The sequence below is a fragment of the Chrysochloris asiatica genome, unplaced genomic scaffold (genome assembly GCF_000296735.1).
Source record: "Chrysochloris asiatica unplaced genomic scaffold, ChrAsi1.0 scaffold00006, whole genome shotgun sequence".
NCBI lineage: Eukaryota > Metazoa > Chordata > Mammalia > Afrosoricida > Chrysochloridae > Chrysochloris > Chrysochloris asiatica.
This window is the reverse complement of record NW_006408524.1, coordinates 31,842,638-31,849,396: the sequence shown is the minus strand read 5'-3', so window position 1 is coordinate 31,849,396 and position 6,759 is coordinate 31,842,638. Positions and strand designations below refer to the sequence as shown.

At 37.3% G+C, this 6,759-nt stretch overlaps 1 protein-coding gene across 1 annotated transcript in view; it reads left to right on the top strand.

The window, feature by feature from the left end:
- DNAH11 (dynein, axonemal, heavy chain 11) overlaps positions 1-6,759 on the top strand; it is a 436,577-nt gene that overhangs the window by 153,250 nt on the left and 276,568 nt on the right. The gene's annotated exons all lie outside the window — the stretch shown is intronic.

Below are 6,759 nucleotides of genomic sequence, written 5' to 3'. Positions count from 1 at the left end.
TATATATGTATAAAATGCTTATCTTATGGAGTTAATATATTGCTGTATAGTACATATATAGGCACTAACCAACAACAACAAAACGGAACACAATAGCACCAGATGATAAGCACTGCACTGAGAACCACAACGTTAGCAGTTCAAATCCACCTTCCACTGTGCCAGAGAAAGTTGAGGGTTTCTGCTCCTGCAAAGGTGTACAGTTTCAGAAATGCTATACAGGTTCACTGTGAGTTGGAACCAAATCAGTGACACTTAGTAACAACACTATATATATATGTGTGTGTGTATGTGTGTGTGTGTGTGTGTGTGTATATATATATATATATATATATGGTAATTTGAATATTTCATAATAACTTTTGTGATTTTTTTAAATTATAAATATAATTTTCACAAATAGAACAATTGGAAAATATAGACAAGGTTAAGGGAAAATATGGAGTCCTGGTGTGATTGATGTAAGATAAGCACTGTACTGTTAATAACAAGGTAGGCGGTTCAGATTTACCAACTGCTCCTTGGAAACTCTATACAGGGTCACTATGAGTCAGAACCAACTCAAGGACTCTTAACAACAACAAAGAAAAAAATTACAAAGTCATCACTCAGAAATAATATTTTTGTAGCCTTGTTTATAATGTTTATCTTATGGCTTTAGTGTATTACAGTAATGTGAATTTTTATTTCATTCTCTTCACTTAATATTTTGACAGAAGCATTGCATCATTGAAAATTCTATGGAATTATCTGGTAGCGATTCCATAATTTTTCTAAGTATTTCCTATTGTCTAAACTGTGAGATTTTTTTCAGAATTATAAGTTGGTTATTATTGTTAGGTGCCATCGAGTCAGTTCCAATTCATAGTGACTCTATGCACATTAGAACCATCCGCACAACTGTGGTTATATTTGAGCCCACTCTTGCTGCCACTGTGTCCGTCAGTCTCATTGGGGAGTCTTCCAATTTTTGCCGACCATCCACTTTTCCAAGCATGATGTCCTCTCCAGGGATGGTGCCTCCTGTCAATATGTCCAGAGTATGAGAGACTGCCTTATCACCGTCACTTCTAAGGAATAGTCTGCTTATACTGCTTCCAACATAGATTTGTTTCTTCTTTTGGCAGTTCCAGTGCATGTGCTTTTGATATTATTCTCCAACACCATGATTCAAATGTATCAATTCTTCTGTGGTTTACCTTATTTATTGTCCAACTTTCACATGCATATGAGGCAATTGAAAATCCCATGATTTGGGTCAGACACACCTTAGTCCACAAACTGGCACATTTACTCTTTAATACTTTCATGAGGTCTTTTGCAGCAAGGATAACCCTGCTTGTATTTAAAATGCCAGTGGCATAGCTTCCAGCATCACAACAACATACAAATCACTACACTACAGCAGACAGTGGTGGGATTATAAAATAGCAGGCAATAAACATCAATTCACAAAAATAGAGTTATTTTTGCTTCAAATTATTACCCCAGAATATATTCCTAATTGTAGAAGTGGAAAGTGAAAACACCTATTGCTGTAGAAGAACATGACCTCCGGATGGGAGGATGAGCCATTAACCTCCTGCAATAAACAAATGATACAACCTTGTTTGCTGAAAGCGAAGAGGACTTGAAATACTGATGAAGATCATAGATTACAGCCTTCAGTGTGGGTTGCATCTTAATGTAAAGAAAACAAAAATCTTAAAACTGGACCAATAAATAACATCATGATAAATGGAGAAAAGATGTCAAGGGCTCCATTTTGCCTGGATCCACAATAAATGCTCATGGAAGCAGCTGTCAAGAAATCAAATGAAAAACGGAGGCTCAGTAAGAAAGAGGAAGATCCCATCAAGCTGGACTGATGCACTAACAACAGCAATGGGCCCAAACGTTACCCTTGTGAAGATGGCACAGGATCACACCTTGTTTCAGTCTGTTGTACATAGAGTTGCTATGAGTTGGAATAAACTCCACAGCACTTACAAATAGCAGCAACATCAGGGGCAGTGATTGTTCATTGGTAGAATTCTTGCTTTCCATGCAGGAGAACTAGGTTTGATTTCTGGCAATGACCATCACTGGAGGCTTACATGTTGCTATGATGTTAAACAAGTTTTAGGGGAGCCTCGTGACTATAAAAGGTCTGATAATCTGATTTACTTCCACAGATCAGCCTATGAAAACCCTTTGGATCATAATACTCTAGTCACATTGTACATGGAGTTACCATAAGTTGATGGTCCACTTACTGGTGAGAAGTCACTGTGGATTAATGTACTGGACTGTAAAGTCAGTTTGAATCACAAGGTCGGCAGTTCAAGCTCACCAACCTCTCCTTGGAAACCCTATGCATAATCTCTATGGGTCGGAACCAACTAAATGGCGCTTAACAACAACAGTGTTTTCAACCAATAGAAACATCTAACTGTGACATCCCTGACTAAATGTGGAGTCATGATCATTTAAATCCCATTTGGGTCCCAGATAATGAACCCTTCACTCCCTGAGATGAAGTTCATTGTTCTCCAATTCAATTCAACAAGTGTCTTCTGTGTAGCAGGTACCATGTTAAGTGGGGGAAATATGGAGCTGAATGTATCATTTCCTCCATCCAGAACCCTGAAATCATATATTAAATATAATCAGTGTCAGAAGAGACACAAAATGGTATCTGTAGAAAACCTTCTTTTCTCTCTGTGTCTTCTGAAGAATAAAGGTAGGAAGAGCATGGAAAAAAAAAAAAAGAATTAAATGAAATATTTATTGCACTGGGTAAATTTACTGCAAAAAATGTCTTTAAAGTGTTCAAGAGCAAAGATGTCAGTTTGAGGACTAAGGTGTGTCTGACCCAAGTCATGGTATTTTCTAATGCCTCATACGCATGCAAAAATTGGACAATGAATAAAGAAAACTGGAGAAGAATCAATACATTTGAATTATGATGTTGTTGAAGAATTTTGGAAATACTGTGGGCTACCAGAAAGACAAACAAATAAATCTATCCTGGAACCAATACAACCATAATGTCCCATAGAAGCAAGGATGGTAAGACTTTGTGTCTCATACTTTGTACATATTATCAGGTGGGCCCAGTCCCTGGAGAAGAGCATCATGTTTGGTAAAGTTGATTGAGGGTCAGCAAAAAAAATGGGAAGACCTCCATCAAGATTGACTTTCACAGTAGCAGTAACAATGGGCTCCAAGATGACCACATATTAATGATGGCACAGGACCAGATAGAGTTCTCTTGTGCACAAGGTTGTTAAAAGTTGAAACCAACTTGAGTGAATCTAACCACAGAGTTCCTGAATTGCTTTCCAAAATACTTGCCCGTTGTATACTTTAACAAAAATCCTTACACATTATGAATAATTTAGATTTTTTAAATCAACTTTAAAACTACAACACTCACTGCCATCAAGTTGATATCCTATTCATAGTGACCCTATATAGGGCATCTTAGACTGTAAATCTGTACAGGAGCAGACAGCCTGCTCTTTCTCCCATGGAGTGGCTGGTGGCTTTGAACTGCTTACTTTGAGGTTAGCAGTCTGGTATTTATTTTACAGGGCTCCAAATAAACTTTATGCATGTATAAGTTAATACAATTATATACCTATTTAAGTATGCTGTTGTAAGGATCCCACATAAGTATACAGCTGGTGAAAATGCTCCCACACTCAAGATATAGAATATCTCCAACACTTCAAGAAGTTGCCTTGTGTCTCTTTGAAGTTTATCCTCTACACTTGTGATTTCTGTGACTATATATCAGATGCATCCTTTCACAAAAATTCAAATGAACATCTTCCAAAATTATTGAAGCTTTGCAACAAGTTTACCAAAATGGTAAACTTTTAGATGGAAAACAACCACTTTTAGATGGATCTGAGTTTTCAGGAAGACCTCAAAGATGAGCCACGATAGGGAAGACCATCAGCCTCCATGAATGAAGAAACTGTAGCTGATGTCTGGAAACTGGTGGAAGACGTCAGTGGACTCTCCACTGATATCATAGCTACTGAAGCTGAGCTTTCTCATGGTTCCGCATTTTCGGTTTTAAGGCAACATCTTGGTCTCTGCAGGTTTTGAGCTTAATGGGTGCCAAAAGCATTACACAGATGTGAGCTGGTTCAAAGACTTGATCTATCCATCAATCTTTTAAGCAAGATTGAAGTTAATGAAGACAATTTTATACAATGAATTGTAATGAGAGGTGAGTCTTCAATTTCCCAATAAAATCCACAGAGCAAGTCCAATAAAAACAGTATTTTCCAAGGTGCTGTTCTGGGCCAGTTAAACTCCAGGCAGAAAAGTCAGCTGAGAAGCTTATGGTGACTGTTTCAAAGGGCATTCCAAGGGGAGAATCTTGATAGATTTTTCTCCAATGACAGCGAATTATTACACGAAGAAGTTTTAAGAAAATTGAAAATTTTTTTGGTGAGAAAAAGGCTAAGGAAGGTGCATGGAGAATTTTTTTTTCCTTCTATTACTACAATGCATCTGCGAATTCTTCAAGGGTAGCAAGGGCTCATTCCTTGGGACTCACTCCCTGGAGATGTTTCCTTATGGCTAAGAAGTTTTCATAACTTTGCCCACCACATTCATAGAGATATTTACAGCAAAGGTAAATAACGATGTACAAATACCCTCTGTCTAACTTATAAATCTGTGGATATACTTCCACTCTCCCTCCATAGCCCTTCCAGTGTGTCTATTCATGCATCTACTTGTAGATCTCTGGTGTCAAAGAACATTTTCACAAGGACATAATTTAAGTCCCTAAAGGATGCCAAAACTAATGTTTTGACATGGTTTAAATCAAAGAGTACAGGATTCTTTAGGGATACATTGTAGACATGGAAAAGCTGCCATTAGAAGTGTGGAGACCTAGATGAAACATATGTCAAGAAACAGTAGCTTTACATTTTTATATTTTTGTTTAATAAAGATTTTTATGACTTTATAGCAATACTTTTTGACTTATGCTCACCTATAGCAACTGTTGTATATATGTTGTTTTTGCCATTAAATGCTGACGAGTTGGTTCCGACTCATAGCAGCCCTGTATAGAGTTTCTGAGAAGCGACGGGTGAATTTGAATCACTGAATTTGTGGTTCTAACTGACCTTGTAGTCCAGTGCTTCTCCTACAGCGCCACACCAGGACTCCAAGTTACATATTTTCCATGAACTTTTAAAGCCCCTCCATTGTTGTTAATTGCTGTCGAGTCAGTTCCAACTCATAGCAACCCCGTGTAGGGCTCACACAAATAAGGGGGCTTCAAAAAACTCTTAAAGAAAAGGAATGAAAAGATAAGAAGGAAAAAATATAAACTGTTTCCCAACAAAAGCTCCATCAAATCAAGACATTTTAGTAGGTTATGGGTACTAGCCATTTAGTCTTTTGTACATTATTAGCTGACCAAAAACAGGTGTTCTTTAAGGATTTTTTAAAAATTAGAAGCAAAAACAAGTTAGCCAATTAGCTTAATCAGGACTGTAGGATGGATGCCTAATAATTTCCAATAGAAACTCTCATAAAATTGTGCTTGTTTGATGAGACGAATGAACTGGAGTGTTGTCATGATGGAAAAGAATGCTCTAGTGAAGCTTTGTTGGGCATTGTTCTGCTAAAGCTTTGGCTAACTTTCTCAGAACATTCTCAGAATAAGTAGATGTTATTGTGCTATGGGATCTCCAGAAAGTCAGTAAACAACATGCCTTGAAAAAGCAAACAAAAAAGCTATTGTCATGATCTTTGCTCTTAACTGCTCTGCTTTTGCCTTGAAGGTCGCTGCCACCTCTTGATAGTCATTGCTGTGATTGTGCTTTGTCTTCAGTTTCATACTGGTAATGTCATGTGTCATCTCTGTTACCATTCTTCAAAGAAATGCTTTAGGATCTGGATTCTACTTGCTTAAAATTTCCATTGAAAACGCTACTTGTCTGCACCTGATCCTGGACACCACAGTTTTGATACTGATTGAGCAGAAAATTTGCTCAACTTTAATTTTTAAGTTAGAATTGTGAGTTGAGCCAGTTGAGATGTTCATGGTATTGACTATTGTTTATGCTATTAATCATTGATCCTCTTCAATTAGGAAATGAACAAGGTTATTTCCTTAAATATTGATATAGGTTGTATGTTGCTGTGAGCTACATCTTCAACATCGTCTCATTTCTTCTTAAAACAAGTTATCCGTTTGTAATCTGCTGATTTCTATGAGGCATTGTCCCCATAAACTTTACATAAAACATCAACAATTTTACCTTTCTTCCACCCAGGCTTCACCAAAAATGTGATGTTTGTTCTTGCTTCAATTTGATCAGAACCCATGTTGCTCTGATAGGTGACTCTTCTTAAACTGATGCCTTATCCTTCTTACTGGTGTTTTTATCCCTCCTATATGCTGAAAGTGAGAGGACTTAAAATACTTACTGATGAAGATCAAACACAGCCTTTGGTATGGATTACATCTCAAAGTAAAGAAAACAAAAAGCCTCACCACTGGACCAATAAACAACGTTCTTATCAACAGAGGAAAACTTGAAGTTGACAAGGACTTCATTCTTCTTGCATCAACTATCAACACTCATGGAAGCAGCAGTCAAGAACTCAAACGACGTACTGCATTAGGCAAATCTGCTTCACAAGACCTTTTTAAAGTGTCAAAGAGCAAAGATGTCAGCTTGAGGACTTAGGTGCACCTGACCCAAACCATGGTATTTTCAGTAAACTCATATATATGCG